Source organism: Bombus flavifrons, chromosome 3 (genome assembly GCF_040668555.2).
Source record: "Bombus flavifrons isolate JBK064 chromosome 3, iyBomFlav1_principal, whole genome shotgun sequence".
NCBI lineage: Eukaryota > Metazoa > Arthropoda > Insecta > Hymenoptera > Apidae > Bombus > Bombus flavifrons.
Genome location: NC_138444.1, coordinates 15,324,208 through 15,347,190, shown reverse-complemented (window position 1 = coordinate 15,347,190; position 22,983 = coordinate 15,324,208). Strand labels below are relative to the sequence as shown.

The 22,983-nt window shown below is 39.2% G+C and overlaps 1 protein-coding gene across 4 annotated transcripts in view; it reads right to left on the bottom strand.

The window, feature by feature from the left end:
• Positions 1-22,983, bottom strand: part of LOC138178183 (homeobox-like protein HDP1) — an 88,725-nt gene that overhangs the window by 47,725 nt on the left and 18,017 nt on the right. Inside the window, exons 2-4 of one of the 4 annotated variants that reach the window (XM_069109755.1) lie at positions 16,434-16,519; positions 11,862-12,424; positions 10,145-10,750 (exon numbers count right to left, since the gene is read on the bottom strand). The gene's annotated coding sequence lies outside the window, so the exon portion shown is untranslated. Of the gene's footprint in view, positions 1-10,144; positions 10,751-11,861; positions 12,991-16,433; positions 16,520-22,983 lie in introns of those variants that run through there. The other 3 variants (XM_069109757.1, XM_069109756.1, XM_069109758.1) reach the window with 3 other exon arrangements.

Below are 22,983 nucleotides of genomic sequence, written 5' to 3'. Positions count from 1 at the left end.
AACTAGTTCCACAAATAGGTCAGATAATCGAGAGTTAAATAACTGGATCGAGTGTTTTATTAGTATATACATCATGAACGATCATGCTTCAGGTAGACAGGCAGGTAAGCAACGGTCGAAAGCAAAGATCGGTAAAATCCTTGAGAGCTGGTCGTATCGGGTGGTGAAAGGATAGGATGCTAACAAAAGAATCATCGACACTGAGGTAAAGTTAACAGAATAATCAGAGAAATTACTATACCGTCGACGAGCTGCGTTCGTATCTTCGTATTGTTTTCTGGTATTCCCGTTACCCATTGCGAGAGACAACCGACGTTCATAGTATCCGGTGTACGGTGATTATCGCGAAAAAGAGAAATTGCGATCGTGAGAATGCAACAAAGATACATTTGTTTTCATGGAAATTGCTGTGGGGAAAGATGAATACCGGTTTTTGAGGTAGAAATATTCGGAAAGTTTATAACATGTTTGACAAAACGTAAATCTTCCTATTAGCGTCGATGGATACGATTTAATACTAGCGATACTCGTAATAATTGAATTTTATTTTCTATAAATCTTAAATTGACATTATCAAAAATGTTCGAGAAATCCAAGTCCTTCGCACAATTTGCAACATTTGGACGTTAGAAACCAAATAATATATTTCTCTGTACGAATAGTAGATTTTACACGTAACACAAACAATATAATACTTTAGACGCGTCATAAAAGATGCGAAAAGCTGCAACTTAACCGCGTGGTACACTTTCTCACGGATGATTTCACGTTCAAGGGCTGAACTCGTGGCCAACAACGTGATCTGTATAAATGCTGCGATTCTTCGCATCACGTAGGTGTCAATTTTTGCCAGGTGATTTTGGCACGGACACCGTCTGGTGACCTCGTTCGAGGATCGTCTCGCTGTTCACCGGAGAAAGGTGGCTACTCGAAAAAAGAAGAGAGAAAAAAAATGTAAAACGGACAGAGAGCAACAAGCGCTAGAGGAACAAGGAAAGAGAAAGAAAACGGAGAGAGTAGTTGACGAAGCGTGGAATGAAAAGATTAGAAGGTTATTCGTCGCTGGTCAAAGTTACGTAACGCCAGGATGTCCGTTCGTCTGGTTCATAAGGCATTCAGTGAGCAGCTACCGCTTCCACCTCGCCGGAACAGTTTTGAATCGCGCCTCGGAGCAACAGAGAAGAGAACTTTCCGGTTGACTCTCAGCCTGCTTTACGACACGTTACGTGTCGCGGGCAAAGCGATCGTCTACGTGTTTTATGTAAGAGGAAAGAAACGAAGAATACGAAAAATCTAACGGAGTTCGTTGTTCTTGACAAAACTCTATGTAGTAGTAGGTTTCAGGATAAGTTTCTTTCCATTTATTTATCTTAGGGTTCGTGGTATCGTAATCACGAAATATCCAAAATTTTCATACCATCGGGAAATTCGTATTTTTATTTACACGGCCAGCTGATTTTTTCCTAGATATTTGATTTCTTACTATTTCGCAGTTTTCTAACTTCTCGTTACACCGTGACTATTATTATTATACACGCAATTTGATATTGCGCTCGATCTGATTCTTACTTAATTCCAACCTCCGATTTAAACTTAAAAACATCCAACGTTGCTACAATTTTGATCAACTTTCATTCTACGAATTATTTATCTTTTTTATATTCGATTTTATATCGAGTAAGTCTTTTCCTGCAAGTTTTTCTCTCTCTTTTTACGTATGAAATCACGGTGAAACCAAATGTAATATGTATCCTAGATTCTTCCCAAAGAAACGCTGTTCCAATGGTTGAAGCTAAGAAACCGTTTCTTTTTTCTGAATTATATTCGTCGTGTCCGTTAAAATAGAAGATTTTTCGGTTACGTGACTCGGAAATGGCGTGCACGCAGAGTGAACTGGATTCACCGGTGATACCGGTGTTACCAGGAAACGACCGCCACTCGTAACGCCTCCCACGATGGAGAAATTAGCGCAGGTGTCTTAATTGTTCGCGTAAAACTAGCTAGGAATACCTTTTGCGACACGTCGCAAGGTCTACACTGTCTACACCGAGGTGAACGTTACGAAATGCATTTCGTGCAGTCGTTCGAACACCTAAAAGTGCCGCATGAAAGCACGCCTAGGCTTGAGAGTGAAATTCGTACTTTCTTTTAATTATTTATGTGTCAGTAGAGCGAGAGTTTACAACCGACACCCTCGATTTTTCTTTTAATCGTGCTGCTATTCTTAAAAAGGAATTGATATTAGAATGATTCAGAACTTGTAACATTTTACATGAGTAATAAATGGCGCTATCAACGAGCATTAGTCATTGACTATGAGAAATTAATGAAGAAAAATCGAGACACGAGAGTATCGTTCAAATAAATTGTCGTTTCTATGAAATATTGCATAGATTTAAATTTTCATCACGATCGAATTAAAATCGACTCTTTTAATCATTGCCCCTTTGTCGAGACATCGAAGAACGTTTCCCCTCAATAAATAGCGGCAAGTGATAAAACGCAGGTGTTATTTCGCGTCACTTTTCGTTTAAACTCGATCCTTCTCTCAGCTTATAACGTTCAACTCGAAATTTAAAACCTAACTTTACAACGATCGCATCTCCGTCACGAAACTGTTAGACCACGCGTTTACCGTAACGCCAAACTGCGGAGTTGTGTCGTACGCTTCCTCCGTTCTCGAGGAAACATACATAAAGTATCTATGTAAGTGTATTGCTGTACCTAAGTGCAAGTACATAACTGATCTAAGAGTTTCGTTAAAGTGATTTTTGTTGTTTATTTTTAAGATTAAGCTCACTTGCTTTTATCTCTGTATGCAAAACAAATTTGAGTAATTGGAAAATTCATATGTACGTAAACACTTGCAGATAACTATATGATGATTAAGGATTATAACGTGTCATTTGCGCGCCTTCACGCGTCGTACGCGGGATATGGTTCCCCTCTGGGTAAAGTGGAGTTTGCACGGATGCTATGATTCGACTGACTTTACGCTGGAAACACAGGTCCATAAAGTTTAGCGTCGCCTTTGCAACGCGCCGATGCGAATGCGAAACACGTGTTGTTAATTTGTTACGGGCCGAGTTACGCAGCGACTGAGAGAGCCACGCGCTCTTTTCTCTTTCTCTTCGCTCGAGACCCTCGATACAAAGGAAAATCGGAAAATTTAGTTTGACGCGGAATTCGTGATCGAACTCGTAATGCCGGTTGGTTTGTGCGAAATAGAAAAGGCGAGCAGCTTGCTATCGTTCTTTGCTTTACCTTTCGTTCCGAGATTGTTGTGTTACGCGCAAGTATCCTTCGATTCTCAACATAGCTTAAATTATAACCGGTGAGGTGGACATAAAAATCAATGTAACACGATCCTCTCATTATATTAAGCAATATGAGATTAACCAATATCACGCGAGTTACGTATTACCCTTAATCCCAGACTAGAGAATCCTATTTGATCTTCGCCTAACTAGCTTTTCTAAAAAAAAAAAAAAAAAAAAAACAAAAAAAGACAAGATTCCATCGATTTCACGGACTTCCATAAGAAATGGATAAAAAAGAAAAAACAATATATATCGCTCCTACGTTCGTGGAAACCAAACGATTTTCTTGATTTTTTGGAAACGCCTTTCAAAACAGAGCACGTCTTGTTACCACGTCGAAAATCTGTCTCCGATACGGGTACACCGTATGATCAAAACTGACGAATGGTTTACGCACAAATACAGTTCGGTTCATCAGGCTCGCGCCATTGAATAGTTAATACCTATTTTCGTTTTGGTGAATATATATGCATATATGTATACGCGTACACAATCATAGAATCTATGGGCATTTTATTTGGCCCCGGTGGACCGTGTCAAAATCCCCAGCCGCGATCCGAGACTAAAATCCCGTATCGAGGGCCACGATTGGTCGGCACTTGATTGAATTGGCGGTCACTACCGGGCATTAGGTTCACCATCCAAAGGATTGAATTTCTGTCACAATTATCGACCCCTCCCCGATCACTCATACCCCTTTTTCGTTCGTTTGTATATCGTATACACCTACGAGGCTTCGTTTCAAATCCACCACGGTCTAAGCGCAGCTGCGGCCTTTTCCGTCGCCGAGAATAAATCTAAACTTGAATTTCAATTCGACTATGGAATTTACGGCTAAGACGGATATACGAATTTTCAGAAGGGATTCCATATCCGATATTACCGGATAATCGAATATTTCTACTCTTGGGGTTGCTTCAAATCCACGATTTAAGGCTATCTCAAATTTGTCGCCCTTCATGTAGCTTCTTTTTGAGAAATCGTTACAGACGGTTGCTATATATCTAGTTTTTTATCTAGATCGATAAGTGAAACATCTTTAGAGTTATATTTTACAGTGTATTTTTGAAATATTGTCGAACCTTAACCGGTGTGATACAAGTGCTGATGTGTAAACGATACATAAACGGTTAAAACATGTTAACTGCCTTGAGCCCCAAGTTTCATTTCACGTTTCATCCTACTCATTCGTTCACAGCCATCGATACACCATAAAAGCTTTCTCACATTTCTCCACGGACACGATTACTGGAAATAAACTTAACGGGGACTCGTAAAATTATGAAAACGTCTTAATTAATCCAATAAAGAGGATGATCGTCGAAATCGTGGATTTCGAATGATCGGTTCCTTTCACCACGCCCAAAGACAGAAGGAAAAAAAAAAAGTGTGAGAGCAGGGTTCATCGAAAATTTCCTCACATTCTCCAGGTTTCTTGGAGACAGTGTACGAGCCGCGTCGAAATGAAAAGAGTGTCATGGCCGAGGTAGTTGGGCGTGCGTGGTGTATAAGTAGGTACATACCGACTACAACACCATGGTGCGTGCACTTTCGTCGTTAAACCGCAGGAAAAAAGGAACGTGAGATGAATCTGCCCTGTACGCGTAATCGGGATCGACGTCGAATCCGATATTCCGATCAAGAGCCACGTTAGAAAGTGTTGCACCATCCATCTGACGCGTTTATCCCGCCTCGTAAATGCCTATATATAGAGTGGAAATGTATGCACACAGTGCGCAGCCTTACGTGAAGTAATATTAAGGCGAGGATCGAGGCGATTCGTGCTCTTGCCACAACACGCTCCTGCATAACTAAAACGAACGATCTTAGGACGTTCGATCTTCCTCAACTACACGCCGTGTCGTGGAACACGATTCTGATTTACCCCTTTGCACGATTCTTTTTTTTGTATCAAACACTCGATCGATGGACGAGAATTTGTAAAATACCTGACCCGTGACTGGTTTTTTTAATTCTTTAAAGCGAGAAAGACGAGTTGGCACGGAATTTTCACGCTTGTCAATATGATAATATTCGTACGAATTTCCATTGAAAATGGATTATACGGTATTTGGAGTTGGAAGAATTAAAATTGATCCGTTTGAAATTGATCTTTGACAGAGACTCGTGTATACAATATAAAAGATTTTGTTAGAGCAGAATCGTGTGTTTAAGAGGAAGAGCACGAGGTGCACAACGTATACGTATACGAAACGCATTATTATACTTCGAACATGTTCATAAAACTGTCCTAACTTAATGTAACTCGCAAACACGAACGATCAATCTAGTTCCGAGCCCGATTTATGACCGATTCCCAGAGTGTTTGATTCAATTATTCGATGGAATTATCGAACAGGAAATCGCCGGAAAACTTGTTTCCGACGATATTTCCCGTTGGACGACGCGATTGAAGAATTCACCAGTGAGTAGTATTCTTTTACGTATCTAATCTTTATGAAACTAGTCTGTTTTTTTTTAGATAAAACATACATATCGACCGGTAAAATAATCAAATTTCTAAACAGAAGATGAAATTAAATTTTCCTTTCTGTTAAAAAAAAAAAAAAAAACGAAAATTAACGAAAAATACTGTTTTGCTATTTTATTAATTGATGCGCAGTATCACGCGTTTTGATTAAAACCAAGGGTCACTATTACAAACAAACCTTAAGGCTAAAGATATATAAAAATACCAGAGTAATGAAAATAATTATAAAGACAGGAGTTTTATAGATTTACAGTTATACAATTTTGGTTATTCAAATCATTCATCGTAAAACAGATAACGCTTATCAAAAATAATTATCCAACATCAACACCAACGACATATCCTGAAACGAACAGGTAATTCAAGTACATAATTGGCATAACAAAATTGGCGCTGACTAGAATTACTTCGAAGAAAACTAATAAGAAGGAAAAAGATCTTTAAATGATTCACCTTCCGTCCAAATAAATAATATCGAGAAGAAAGAATGAACCAAATCGAACCGCTTTTCACCGTTAATCAATCGTTAATAGCGTGCAAGAACTACACGCTCGTGTCATAGCTCGCGCGCGCGCATTCACTCGCTTGCTATCGGAAGAAAAGTCGACGTATAAACTCGAAGAGCTGCACTGGCGGGGTTACAAAACAGGATCGACAAGCGACTTGCACGGGCGCTCATAATATTGTCATAAGGCCTACACCTGCGTGGATACAAGCTGCAGCGGAGCGACCGTTTAAGCTACGCTCGCAAGAAGAAACGAGTCAAAGTACATCAGCAGGCTCGCGACGAATGATCGCAATCTACTTTGATCTCGATCCGCTTTTCTATGGCCTCGACGCGACCCGAACACGGATCCTGACCTCCGTTAACCTGGTATCTCTGACCTCGACAACCAAACTTGTCTGCGGAATATCGCTTCTTATCGATTAGATTCCTAAAATATCGGCTTTCTATATAATTCATAGCTAAAACAATGGAATCAGATGTTGGGAAGTAGGAAAAATTGAAACGCGAGATAGTTGGATATTTAACGCATAAAGATGCACGGTTGTGACTGTCGAAAGATTTACTCGTTATACTTGTTGGCAAATTTTAAACTGTTTTGCTTCGTTCGTTGATTTAAATCGTACGACGTATGTCGCGAATGAAGTAACAACGAAGTACGCTTCTATCTTCTCGTATTTGATTTCCGGGTCATTCTTTTATATATATAGAATCGTTTCAGAGGAATAAACTTTTCGTAAGCTTAGTTTTCTCCTTTGAGAAACCCAGGGGAGGGTAAAGGAAAATATGGGATTCGATAAGAGCACAGAGCTTATCTGTAATGTTGAATTTTATGTTAATGAAGATATATGAAGAAGAAACGAGATGAAAGAAAGCCGAAAGCTGCCTAATCTAACGGTGTTTTATCAATTTCCTTCAACTAGTCATACTTAGCTTGAAAAATAGGTCATTCGAAAGAATTAGTGCGCTTACGATCGTTGAAAGAATTAATGTTTTTGTTTGCTGTTAGATATTCATCGACAATCTTGTACTTTATACCGCAACCATTAATCCAAGAAAAAAGTAAATTGTGTAAGTTTCACAGCTATGTTTACATGTCAAACGTGAATTTATTTTATTACACGCAGTAATTGGTCGTGTTTCCCAAAGCAATAAACAGAAAAAAATTGAGTAGTTACGAGACATCGAACAACGATCATATTGCGATATTTTACAATAAACATTAATCTTCCTATCGCGAGTACACGAAACAATTACCCTTTTTCGCTCCGTATTCGGAGACAAAATTGATATTCCTCGTAACAGAAGAATTTCCATCAACTACCACACGCTCATTCACACACACATACACGCACACAGTGCTGCATGCCACGAGTTACAGCACAGCCTTCCTATATCGATATCCAGACCAGCCAGAAGCAAACGGGAGTCGTACGAACGTGTTACGATGAAAACGATCGCGAGATCGTGTTTTTATTCGTTAGCTGATCCGATCCGATCATGGGTTCATCGAGTCGGCAATAGAAGCCAATATAATCCTGTCCGGAAATAAACGTGGCCCCCCCTATTGTTCGGAGCTAAAAGGACGAGGCGTGTTCAACGCGAGAAAGGAAGCGGAAATATTTCACCGTCCGGTGTACGTTAATCTGACGTTCAACGTATACCTAACCCAATCTGCCTGTGACTCTCTTCTAATGGTCAAAGACATTAAGTTCCTAACTTTTTACAGTATTATCTGTCCCCTCCCTTCTCGCACGCTTTATCATCGTTCCTCGCTTCATTATCTTTTTCGACGAGGACTCATCCCCAAAGCATACAATACCGACTAGCACGATCCCAGGGGTTCTCATCTGTCTCTTTCTTTCTCTTCTGTTTTCGAGTCTTCACCTTCTCGACACCAGCCGCACGAAATGACCGAGTTTTCGAAAAAATTTTACGAAACCGGGTAAACACGGTCGGTTTACTGGGTAACGGTATCTTGTAGTCGTTAATAATATCCGGTCGTTTATACAGACTGGAAAACCGAAAGGGCATACGTAGGTCTTCGAGACCGAAATTTCACAATTACTGACCCCCGGCTCTTATTACGAGACAAAGAAGAGAGAGAGAGAGAGAGAGAGAGAGAGAGAGAGAGAGAAAGAGAGGGAGAGAAACAAAGTCAAGTTTGTTGTTGAAGCGGGTTCCACTCGCCGTAAACAGATTATTCACGGTACAAATGGAATAACGATAACAGGCTATAGATAAATAATTCCTGCTTGATACGATCGGTGTATATATCGTGTATATGTATATTGTTGCTGGTTATAAGCGAAAGATTTTTATTCCGTTAGCAGGAATTTCCATGGGGATTACCGTGATATGGGATTTAAACTTTAGAAAGTTCGACAATACCATCGAATATGTCGAGGTATTACGAGGCGATGAAAGATATGTGACGAATTTCTTTCTAAACTGTTCCTATTCAGAAGTAAGTTTCTAATATAAATATGTAGAACTTTTCGAACGGTGAAAGGTGTGTGAAATATTTCGAAACGAATGACGTTCTCTTCGTAGCTTCGATGAAAGATGTTTGGATGTTTGAAATAATGGATTTATCTTAATTATTCTTTCTTTACTTCTATATTTCTTTACTCCATATCGAACTTGAGACAAAAGGCTAAGAAAATCTCGAGTAATCACGAATCTTTAGGAATTTTTGAAAGCGAGAAAGTTGGGACAGAGAAATTTCGAAGACAGTTACGTTAGCAGTTCCTCATTGTCGATTTTCATTTTGTAATCGAAGTCTTCGTGATTTGAATAATATTACGTATCAAATAGCTTGTGTATTTTGATTTACTAATGAATGGCACAGACAACTTGGTATATTATCTTTAGAAGTAGCTATGTACACGATCAATTATGAAACCGAAGTTCTTTAAATAAACGATCGATTTTATTTTCGTACGAATCGATTTAAACGTTCAGCTACCGATAGAACATACTAAACACAGGTTCCTTTTCAAAATCTTCTGCTTAACATCGCAAAAGTATGTTTTTTAATACTGCGTTGACTCGATCGAAGAGAGAAATATTCGTTGTACGACTTTTGAACGACGTACGACTTCAAAGTAAACCATCGAGTCAAGTCTACAATCATCACACAACTATACAATCAACGAACACGAACATCGAATTATGTTTAGAATAGTACACGTTCGTTTCTCTACTATTCTTCTCGATTCCTCCTTGCTTTCATTAAATTGACACACACGTGCATTTTTAAAGATCAACCACAAAAGTTCATTTTCGAATATCTTCGATTTAACATCGATCTAGAATATACTCTCATTCGTTCCTTGTATCAATTTCACACGTTGTTATATATTACGTATGTTAAAAAAGCAGCACGTCCTGATAGCATTCTGTTATCTTACGTTTCGATGTATAAAGATTGTAATAAAAGAATATCCAAATTTATTTATTTTTTCTTCGTAACGACGATTCATCATCGTGTCAATTCGACACCAAAGTTGCGAAAACAAAGAACGAATGAGGGTTAACACAGTAACGGCAGCTGACATAATATTACGTACTTTCATAGCTGAATTATATTCCGATAGTTCAATTATCAATGGTTACAAGCAAAGAGGAACTTCTTCCGTATATTCACATTTAATAAGAACAATTGTCATAAATCACGATACTTTACCCTTCCGCAATATCAAAGATTTACGCTTTTCTAATCGACGATTTCCACGAAATCAGCGGCCGTGAACGTGTTAAATAACAACGCATCATTTGCGCGATTGTCAAACTGAATGAACAATAAACAAAATTGATAGGACTCACCATTCGAATCGCTGCTTGTTGAACCGGGTCCCTGGACGTTATCCGATAAGAAGAGCGTCTTATTCAGCTCGAGTCCTCTTCGGCCGTCGTTCCGTTTCTCACGAAAAGGAATCAAACACTGTCACAGCACCAAACAACTTCGTCGCGTCGTATCTTTGGCTTTCGTTTAAAAGGATGGGGAAAAGGTAACGCGAAAAACGGTTCGTTGGGTTTTCATTGCGTCGCGATCGATTTCACCGGGATCATGATCCACGTTCGAAACCAGTTTCGATTCTCGTCCCGGGGAACGGATGCACTCTCGAAAAATGCGGCTTGCGTCTGCGCACAGGCTGCCTTCTGTTCGATGCAGGCGTCGAGTGGCGACTGTCGTTTCTTCCGACAGTCGGCTGCTCCTGGCCTGTCCCTTCCCCCGCCCTGGCGGCTTCGAGAGAGCCGACTACAACCGCGGATTTATGCTATTACCGCACCGCTGCCACCCCCTATGCTCCACTGCGCCGAGGTCTATGGCTACCGCTTCCCGGTGGCCTCTTCTTTTCGATCGTAGGCATCGTCACACTGTGCTTCCTTCCTTCGTCCTCCTATCGCTTCCACAATGACTCGACCGTCCTGAAAAACGTCCGAGATAAATGATTTTTCATGTACATACCCGGCAATTTTCGATGGGATATGCCGCCCTCCTTAGTTAAAATACATACTATTTAGTATTTTTTCGTTTCGCTTTAATCAATTTTTTAATTAATTCGTCGATAGTTTATACGTCAATCAATTGGAAATTTATGTTAGGAAAGTGATGTTTCGGAGTAGACAAAATGTTCAGTGTCCTGACGCCAAAACCGGTTCAGATGTGATTTTGGGGGCACCGGTCAGAGATTTCGTGTAAGAAGACATCGGTTAAAAATAGGTTAAAAGGCTATACAATGCGTTGGAAGATCTTATGCAAAATATTAATAGATGCAATCATTCGTAATTTAGGATTGTATAATTTCCATATGTAAATGTACATCATTAAAAAATCGATAACGATTAATATGTATAAATATATAGCTAACGTAATTGTTTTAAAACAATAATTCTTTATACTCTTCTTGTAGATTTTCTGCAAGCAAAATATTTTAAATTATTTTAAATATTACTATATCTGCAATATACTATACTCTAACACACGTGTAGATTCGCTAAGATATAGCTAACTTCTGTTAAAATAACTCTGTTTCTTAAACTATAACTTTCTAAAATTGTATAACTGCAAAATCCCATAAAATGACCGAAATAGCACCTCATAAATGGTCATCTCCAAATAGGTTATTATGCCTTAATAACTTCAGTTTCTTAATCCTCTAATTCTGGTACCTTAATAGTACCCTAAAATCCGCTCGTAACACAATATACACTACGGTTCAAAGATATATGTATTTTCTCTAAAGCTAATTCCAACTAGCAAGATATGGATTGTAAAATTTCTTAACTATAATTAAAATCATAAATTTGTAAATTTCATTTACGTATTTCAATAATACTCGTCTTACTGAAAATCATTTAAAATGCTAAAATATTTAGGTAGCATGCAGGTATAATGCAGGTATTATACAAATACTCTACAGTAATCCCGGAACGCTTAAATTCGAGTTGTTAAATCGCATAAATTTCCTAAACCATAACGGTTATCGTACTTATGAATTTTCTCTAAACATCCCAACGGTCAAGACAATACGTTCACCTTTGACGCTAGTAAACTGAGTTCCAAAACAAAGATGTCTTTGTCGTTCATTTATAGTAGCCTGCTTAAAAACTCGCGAGATCCAACCTATTCCCTTCCTCTCCATTCGTTGGCTCTTCATCATCGGTGGTGGAATCATCCCTCGTGTCTCGACAAATTTGTTCGCCAGGACACGATCCGGACATTTGGCGGACTTCGTTAAAGTATATATCCAGTTGGTTCGATGGCTGCAGGTCCGGGCTGCCCCTCGGTGCACCCACACAGATCGGCTTGTCCGTGCGAAAACCGGCACGGCAGCGCGTGTGCACGCACGTGCGTGCCATGCCACGCGATTGCAGCCCCTGCGGAATAAATCAAGTGAAGAAAACCTGCCGGAAGGTATTAACGTTGGGGTCGGCTCACCCCGCGTGTTGTGTCCCTTCTCGCATCCCGGAGAGGGTTAAGCTGTACCCCCGCTGCCCTTATCGCGCGTCCCTGAAACGCCGTGTACTCCCAAGGGATCTTCTCGTCTGGATTTACTCGACTGACGAGCGCGATCCTGCTCGCTGAGCGACTAAAGTGGGCTAGAGGGATAGGGGGGTATGCAAGCCTGGTACGACGAAGAGAAACAATGTGCGAATACTAGAAAGGGGAACAGAGAGAGTAGGACAGAGTATGGGCGATGGAAGCGGAGGGTGAGCGATGTTAGAGAGAGGACAAGAGCGAGGGAATCCCTTATCAGAGGTCGCGCATGACGAGACAAGCTAATTGTGTTATCAGTGCAGAACGGACGCTGCCTCCATCCTCCTCGCCTCGTCCTGACCATCATCGGTCGCCCTTTCCGATCTGCTACAAGCACCAGTGTTTATTTTGTAAACTGTGCTAACACGAGCCCCGACCGACCCATCGTCTCTTTCGTTCGTGTGCTGAAAATTGCAACGGCGTGTAACGCGACAGATCGAACGACCCGCGGCTCTTGTCCACGCTTTTTCGGGAATACATGCATGTATATTTGTCCGGGACTCCCCCACTTTAACCGATGGCTCCGTTGCTTCCGCTTCCGCGTGTAAAGCGTGCCGTGCGTGTAATTAACGGTGGACATCTTGTTCAATCCCCTGGGACCAAGATGACACTCTGGCGTGGTGTTTTACTAGAACGGCAAGCGTGTTTCTTGCAATTATTCCATCACGCTCGGTGTTTTGTAAATATTTCGTAAAATGCAAAACTACAGTGATTCGCGAAATATTTGAATAGTTACCATAGAAAATTCTCGTGGATATTACGCGAGTGTTAAATAGAACATTTTGAGATTTTATTTCCGCTATAATAAAACACGATTGCCGTGTTTATTATATCAGTAAAATTTGAAACCGATCTAGTTGCTAATAATTTCCGCTGCTATTGTACACTGTGCGAATTTATAATAACCAATGATATATAATTTATCAGCCCTTGAAAAGTTAATTTTCAACAAATTCTTCGCGCAAGTTGGAACATGGCTTCGGGCAACTCTGTTTATTCTATAACGCAAACTTCGACTGAGGAACCTGCAATAACGGGGTGAAATTTCGTCGAAATGAAAGAGCCAGGGCAAACTCGAACGCGTTCCAAACGTTACTCGGCAACTTCTTTTATACACGCGCTATTATAATCGCGCATATAAAGCGCGCGGTTTGTTTCTTAAAAGAATCGGGCCGCGTAATGTCGACTATTACCGTAATCACTGTTATAAAAGTTTACCGGGCCGGTCAACTTCCTACGATATTTCTGCTACATTATATCCCGATTACAGCAATTTAACGATACCTCGGCGTGGTATCTGTCAGCGTGATGTTTTTCGACATCGAAGAAGAAGCGTTGCACGGGTGGAATCGAAGGGAATCGAGCCGCTCGGAGGAAAAAGGAACCGAATTATCTTCCTGGTGTGTACGTACGCGTACCACGAGGTCTCGTGGTCGTCGCCATCGGCATCGCCGCAACGCAGACGGCTCCATTTATTATTCTATTAAATTCGTAGTTTCCCATCGGGGGCCCACCCCTGCCCGGAGCTATCTCTCACTCATGACTTAATGCGATATTCATACCGCGAGAGGAAAGGGAACCAACTTGGGGTCCGGTCCATATGCTGGCTTGTAATTAAGTCGGATACCCGTTAGATCTTCCGATTTTTTCCCTCTTTTTTTCGGTTACGTGTCCTCGATGATAAAGTGGCACGATATTATCTTCTCTGTTCGTAATGTGTGAATTTCGTGAACTTGGAAATCGTGCGATAAGAATTGTAACGTTTGATCTAAATTGGGATTTTATGTATCTTTCCTATCATTTTATCGAGTACACGTTAGACAATGAGTAAAGTAATTTGAATTAATCCCTTTTATTTGCTGACATTTTTAGTAAGATTAAAATAACGCTCGCGATTGTTTTAATTAGTGGTGATTTAAATTGAGGGAAAAATTTAGAAACCAATTAATTCGTTTCGAGCAAGTTTTCGTTAACTAAAATATTGAAATTGATCGAGTTGCTTAAAACTGCTTCGCTGCTACTAAAATAATTCCTGTAACCTTCATATTTTTTTGCATCAGAAATGTGTCTGTATCCTTATTTCGAATAATAGTCTTTGTTCCAATACGTTATTCCTTGCTTCGTGTCCTGTCTACGTTACTTTTTTTAAACACACAGCGATTACGATGCAAAAATTATTATCACCGCTATTTAAACGTTCGAATCGGTGCAACATGTGTTAAGCCACACGATAAATAAACACATTCGAGTGACTTAGATTAAACATGTAAATTGAATGATCAAACCGATGAAAGGATGGAGATTATTCAAGTAATAACATTTACCAAAATCATTACTAGTATGTGTAATTACAGTGCTTGGGATGTTGGCTGATATAGTACCATTTAGATGATCGATTGTGCAATGGATGCTGATTTACAATGCATAATCATAGTATGCCTAGACGTGTCTCGAAAATTTATGTTTATTACTATATCACTTTGTATCGATGTATTTTACGTTGGTATACCTCGATACTGAGAGTATGTACGTATCATATGTGGAAAACTATACGAGGCACGAAACTTGGATTCTTAATCTCGAGCCACAAGATTTAAGAACGGAAAACGGATAATTCATGAATTATTTTATAGGAATATAAATAGGAAATACTAAATAGGAAACACAGAGCATTCGACGCTCGTTTGTCATATTTTTTTACTTCTTAACAAATTAATTGGTTTTTAAATACCTGGACCGATCTATGTTACCAATATAATTAAAACAATTTTAGAATTATACTACTATCGTTTAAATACTATCAAAAATATTGACGAACAAAGAAACGTTTTTAATTAAGACCGAATCGAACGACGAACGACCTTAAGCGCTTTTTCACGATTGTTTAACGACGTCTTTGGCTATATATAGTATCGAGAAACGGGTAATAACGAGGAGCGACCGAACATCGCGTCGTGCAATCGTGTAAAAGCAGCACACGTGTAATATTAATTTCCACGGGCTACGAAACGATTCTCATCATTGCAGCTGTCCCGCGAAGAAGCAAGCCGGCATATAGGTCTGTAGAGTAACACCTAAATTAATAATTGCCAGTTCCCCACAGTAATTATGTGTGCACGCTCTAGTCGAACAAGTAGGCGGGGACGTGCAGGTAATTGCACGCGCGTGTATACGTTCTCTCTGGAGCAGGAACAGCTTTATACGCGCGATAATTGGAGCCTGCTTACCATAAGGTTCTCATAGGTCAGTGTTTATTCTCTATCCTTTTGCTAACACACCACTCAATTCGATTTATTTTCGGTGAGAACTATCGCGATACTTTAGTTTATTGTTTCAGTTTCTTCGAAGCAAAACTAACTGATTTCGCTTTTCATTAATTCCTTCGTTATGATTAATATTCAGTTTACAAAAGACAGATACTTTCTTCCGTAAGTTCGCTCGTCGCAAGAAGATGACACAAATAATGATGAATTCTAAGATGAATTAAAAAAAAATCGTGTTCGTAATATCGCTGCTTTTTCTATACTTTTGTTTTACAGAGTCGATCAACGGTGGCTTCCAAGTGGTTTGTTCTATTGCGTAAAGTACAGTAGCATTCCGTCTACGCGAAGTAGTTCGTAGAACGAAATTTTAGTTACTTAAGCCTCATTAAACGGCCCCTGTCGTTTTCTATTCCCACAACCAATTCGCGTACGAACGACGTGTAAACAATTTTCTAAAATTTCACGACTCACCGTAACGCATCGTCATCCAACTGCGTCCCTTCTTGAACTCCGTTGGAATAGTTTCGGGGCTTGAAAGAACTCGTCAGCCGATACCGGCATAAGGCACGTTTCCCATAATAAATCCAACTGGTAGGTACACGAGTATGTAGCAATGCAAAGGGGACTTAAGTGCGAGAGAGATGGAGGGAGGGACGGTGGACAGCCGCGAGTAGCCTCTCTGATGTAACAGGTTCGGTGCATTAGTTTGCCTAAAAGGTTTGCGCCATCAGTCTCTAAATGTCCCTCTGTCGTTCCTCCATCCGACCCTCTCTGTCTAGCGGTATGCGTCGTTTATAATCTCACTTACCCTCTGTCTCCGTTTCGTCGACACCATCCTCCGGGGAGAAGCAGAGCAAACACCAGGGCCTGCAGCAAGCGCGAGGACGGCCGCCGCTGTAAATTAAGTGCGCTGCATTAGCGGAATCCAGATGAGTTAGCGCACCGCGTTAATTCGCGCTAATGAACAGGTTATGAAAGTTTAATTGTCGGTTAGCCGGCCGGAAGATCGATGGGGGTGAGAAGGGTGAGGAAGCCGGACCAGGATTTACGGAAGTTTACAGAAATTCGAGGACTATGTCTGCTCGAGGTCGGAGTTTCCTCTCCGGCGATGTACGTGTGTAGTTACAGTGCACGAGCTTGGTACGGTGCTCTCGATCCACGGAACGAGATGCTGAATTTTTAATTGCGCCAACGAGAACCGCCGTTTATATTCATCGTCGTGTGTGTATACTACACGTACCTCGTGTGTTCTCGAGCCTTTCGTTGCTTACCTCGGTTGCAATTTTAGCTTATGGATTTCGATATCACGGTGTACAGACCGAATAATAAACGCGTGTCCATATTTCAGGGGATGAATCTACGGGTTAAAGTAAGTAGAAAACGTCGTAAAGAACGCGCCCTACGTAATCTCAGTTCTTCGTCTTGGTTTTATATGTATAGGCCTATTCATATTAGTTTTATATGTATAACGAAGAGAACTTTCGAATAATTAGTCGTAGCCAGGCATCTTTGATATTAAAATTTCTGCATAAAAATTCTGCCGTTCCTTTTACTTCTGATTACGTAAGAGTACGTTTGCTCGAGCGAAAGTACGATTTGGAAAATGCGTTTTATGCCTCACCCAAGACCTTGTATCGAAAAACGAACGATTCAAGTGTAAAAAAGGTACGTGTCTATCCGTTAGGAAGGTTGTGCAACGTGCTTTCTATGGGCCTCGCTATTCTCGCTATTTCATATTATCGATCGACTTGCAGCAGTCGACATACACGACTAGTTATTTCGTGATTAGCGATCGCGATTTGCGGCCGAAGCAATCGTTCAGAACACGCTCGTGTACCTTGTACCATTCTTCGCTTTATCGTCGCATTTTTCCCTTCGTCGTGTATATAAACTGTGCGTTTTAATGCGCGTGCAGAAACCGCGGGGAAATATTGAGAGGTATACGCGTCGAGAACGTTTTTATGCTCGTATAGTACGTTTCCCCAGGAGGCAGTTAATGCGACTATTCGGAATTTCAGACTTCAGAAATTCTACATACGTTAACTCGTTGTCGATTCAGGAGCAATTATAATAACTTTCACATAATAACTTTTATCAACGAATGAGTTATACGTTTCATACGAATACCTTTAGTTACAGTTCGTTCGTAGACCGCGATTTGCGAATCGGTGGAAAACATTTTTTTAACATTTTTCATTCGTCAATTATCTGTACCACGGCATATCCTTCTTCTTTGATAAAAACAATAAGAAGACCAGGCCTGGTGCACTCTGATTATTCGTGACGCGGCGACGGTAACTCATATTCTCCAGCTTACTTCACAATTTGCATCTCTCACTGTCAAAGCGAGGCAACAAGATTTCCAAGCGAAACGAGCAGACCTGCTCAATCTTGTCTTACCACTACGAATCCTAGACAGTGGCGGCTCTGTGCGTTCCCGACGTTTCTGCTTGGTTTCACTTCTCAGGATTTCCTGTTTCCTGCAACGTGGATGACCCTACGAGCCGCGCTTTGCAGCTGTACCTATGCCATGCTCGCGAAGCGGATCGCGTAATACGAGGGGAAAGACAGAAAATGAGCGGGCGACGTAGAACCGCTACGAGGAAAGCGGGAATTCAGAAAAATCCCAGAAATAAAAGAGTCCAGCGTTTTTCCTCGTTAGTCGATCGTTCGTTGCGTGGGTCGCAACTTTTTGTTCCATGGTTACCGTTAATTAGATTGAAAATGGTCTTTCCAATGGTAAAAGAAGTTTCATGGTTATCTTTGTCGTAATACTGTTATCTTTTTCGTTTCGCGGCGGTAATAGTATTTCTCTTCTTTTCTCTTTTCTTTTCTTTCCAACATTAACCGTGAATCTTCTGCGCACGGAATCGAATTTCTTCTTTAGGAACTTCTTAGTTGGCGAATCAGTGAAATATGAAATTCTACTTGTTGAATGGTTCAACGACTCTGCGGTATTTTAATTTATTTTTTATCTTTTTTCTTTTCTTAAACTTAGATAAAAGAGACCCGTACGAAAACATTTTTACTTTACAGAAACGACAGAACGATTTAATTACGAATTCGAAGTAGCTTTCAATAGTTATAAAAAAATAGTTGGTGCAATTTATTCGATCATCCATTTCGATCTAAACGTAGACAAATATTTGTCTACAGAATACGAAAAAATATAAATATTTGTACCGTCACATTAAAAATTCTACGAATATTTCACTAGTCATTAAAATTCTTGTTCCTAACGAGCGTTTAGTGTCTTACACGTCGAAGAAAGTTATACATATAGCTGAATATAGCCGAATGGGCTAATTAAAACAAACAGCTCGGAGGAAAATTAGGTTTAACGAGGTCTATCAGTGCGTTTCGAGGGAGCCATGGAAAAGGACCGATGAAAGGAAATAGCAGAATGTGCCGAGAAGAAACTACAAGATGGCACTTTTCTCTGATCATAAAGGTCTCATTGAACGCGAGCCTCCTTTGAACTATGCTCACAGCTGTCGACTCGTGGCGGTAATTAACAGATTAGTTAATTGATTGCTTGCCTCTCCGATGCTGCGTGGAACTTTTTTCACGCTCACGATTGTTAAGGGTATCGTGAATGAGCTCGTGACGACATCTATTCCAGGAATCTTGTGATTCCTCTAATTGTGCCAATCATTCGGTTTCTGTCTCCATATGTATTCATTTGATAATATCACTTTAGTAATGGTGTATTCCATTATGTTTTGAAAAATGACAGTGTGGAGATTGATAATTATTAACGTTTGCAAGATTAATTGGCTATTTGATAAATATAATTCTATGATATAGAATCGAAGAATTTCGTGTTTACAAGCACAGTTTGTAGATTTATTTTCATTAATTTCAATTAACAGAATATGTTTTAACTAAGTAGATCTCAACTTTTCACTTGTATAAATACTTCATTACGTTGGAAGGATTACAATTATTTCACTCAACCGTTTTGCAACAAATAACAAAATTTGGCATTGTATACGAATTATTAGAAAAAAAATAATTTCACTTTTATTTGCATACGTAAAACACACATGAAAAAATACGCTTCAAGACTACGTTATAAAAAGTCGAAAAGAAAATTTTTGGAATTTCCGTTTTTCCACGGGACTTCGTCCGATTAACGAAACCAAAGAAACTTATTATCTCTTATTATAAAAAAAGACTTACTCAACGACGTGTGAATCACTACGTGATTCTCTGTACGTCTTCTCTCTACGACTTTCGATCATTTTATCCCGGAACCGATCAGTCTCGCTCTTATCCTTATGCTCGTCCCACTTTTCCACACGATTGCTTAATCCAGCAGGTTGAAGTTAATCCGACTCGTTAAATCCCCGCGTATACCGTTCCGTGTTTCGATCATTAATGACGTTCCCTCTACCTCTTCGATGATTACGTGCTGCTACATCTCTACCAAGGAACAAGCTCGGTCGAAAATGAAAGCCGCTCAGGTACAAACGGGAATCGATTGGAAAATTTTCGATGATAACCGGCGTCGAGATAATTCGAACGTCTTCGTATTACGGGAACGAGCCTCGTGTTAAATTACAACTCTATCGATGTTGGACTCATTGCGTTAAATGCCTGTTTACCAGCTTGTAACAGGATAATTCTTGTAACAACGATAATAGCGTTTCCAGTAAAATTGGTAGTAGAATCGGAGATACGTGAGTAATAAATTTCCAGCTGAATTGGACAGACTACTTTTAGAACGATTAATTTTGTGATAACGTGAGATGTTTTCTTCCGTAGGATTTAAATTTAAATCTAGTATTTCGATATCAAGTTGTTTGTAATGTAATTGGATAACTCAATTGGTAAGATACGATCGATTTATTTCTTAATCGTTTAAGATGATCTTGGAAACTAAGTTTTACATAATAGAAATAAACATTTTGATATTATTTTATGCTCGACATAGTTTCAAGTGAATTTTGTCCTAACTGTGAAATAGGCAACAATAAACATTTCGACGCTTTTAAAATATCCTGCATTGCTTATATCCAGAATTCATATTTTGATACAAAAATGATATCTATCTCCATTTTCGTGTATAATATACATTATGATTGAACGTATTAATGCTTCCATGTCACCCCATTATCATAAATATTCCAAGTTAAAGGACTGTCTATGAAACAGTATACTCTCAAAGTACGGAATGGTTGAACGATATTATATTTACGAAGGAACGATGATAAATTTGAACGAAGATATACTAATCTTGATTTTAGATGCTCGTAAATGGGCAATTAAACGTACGGGAGTTTCCAAATTGTCGATAAAACGTAAGAAAGCGACATAGTTATAAGCAAACAAACGTTCATTAATCTACGAGAAGTTAATTAATCTCCAAGGATACGAAGTAATCGACGAAAAATAAAATACAAGTAATTTATTACCGATAATGTAGGTAATAAATACATCAGCCATTTATTAGCCATTTCATGTATATCCGCTTTCATTCTTTTCAAACCGTAAATGCCTATGCTTTTTCAACGTAACAGATAGCTACGATACGTAGCTACTCCATGTAGTAATAAAGATTTTCACAACCCTTATCAGTGCTGATCACCAGACAAACCGTAGGTAGCAATCAACCTGTACTAAAGAAAAGTAACAAAATGAAAGGATTCTACGTAAATGAGCCAGTAACCGAGATGACGATTCGGTAATTTGTGAAACAAGAGGGAGGTGTTTCTAAAAATGTTGCGGTTTGTGAATTGAAACAGTGAATTGAAGATGTTTGTAATCGTGGAAAAAGATTACAGATTGTGTGCGTTAGAGAAATCGATAAAGGATCGCGTTCCTTTTTCAATTTTATCTCAAAGTCGTTTCAGATGTCAATTCTTCTATTCTCTTTGTACATACTCAGAAACGAAGTCTCGATATCATAGTATTCTATGATTCACTCTTTTTAACGAATCGTAAGTTCTATGTCGTATCACGACTAAAAATATGATAAAAATTCAATATTTTAATATCGATACCGTTCGTTCTGATTCATAAGATCAGAGAACAAGCACTTTAATTTCATCTCGTATCGTTCTATGTTTTATATTTATTTCCTTATTCGTTCAGAGTTTCTGTCTGTTTTTAACTAAGAACATTAATTACGACCATATGGATTATAACGATAAAATGAAACGAAAGTACTTTTCACGGACACGAAAATTCTAATTTAATCTGTACGAATGAACGAAGCCGCGCGTAATCTAAGTGAAATTCTGAATCATTTTCATTGCTGTAATCCGAGGATTTGCGTCATTGTACTTAATATGGAGTTTGTCCGATTTTTAATGGAAAAGTAACTGCGAAATTTATATTTCTATGCTACGCAATTACAAAGTAACGAAGACTAAAGTCCGATCGCCGGTGCATTCCAGTTAATTAACAGTGATTCCACGACTTTGGAGATTTAACCGGAACAGTAGAGAGAAAAAAAGATTGCGACCGATTAAAAATAGACGCGAATTTACGCTTCTGAAAATTATCTGCTACATAGCTCGTACCTTTCAATGAACACTTAGTTTCCTTTTTTAGATGCTGTTGAAAGTTATTAAACATATGTAACGTATTATGATAAGATTATAACGTTTATTTAGGAAGATTACAGTTTCATTCTTTATATCTTTCTTTAGATCTTTTCCTTCGGTGCTTTATTTTTATCTGCACGAAATATTCCATCGCAATCTGATCAACGATATGTCAGCAAACAGTTGCTAATATTTTCAGACGTAAACATACTCCCATTTATAAAACAATTGAGAATACGTATGGAGATAGAAAAAATTAGTACAGTTTTATATTAATATCCTTATGAGAGCAATATTCTCCTATAAAGTATTTTTGAAAGATGTGTATGTTATCAGGATGAGTCAGACGGACGAATTAAAAATCACACGAAGTTTCGCGAAAATCTTCGTCGTAACGATTCGTGTGAAATACGCATATAGAATTTTACAATATAAAATTAGATTCTCTATGACACTTATTTAATACCATAGAACATTTATACCTAATGAAAGAATTAATCAACAGCGAACGCGTGTAACTTCCTACAAACTGGCCAACATGATGCAATTCTTTGTAATTATGCAATATAACAGAAAATGGATACGTATTTATTTGAAACCTGTTTGCATCGAATTTCGCTATCAAAGTTTCCCCGTTTATGGTCACTTGGAAGAACAAAAAAGAGAAGAAAAAATCAAGGAAAAATAAAGTAAACAAGTTGATGGTAATAAACGAGCGGTTTAAACGGAAGCAGGCAGAAAGGGTTAAATCATCGGTGGCCTCGGTTCCCAGCGAGACGTGGCAGCGTTGAAATAATGTTTCTCGCT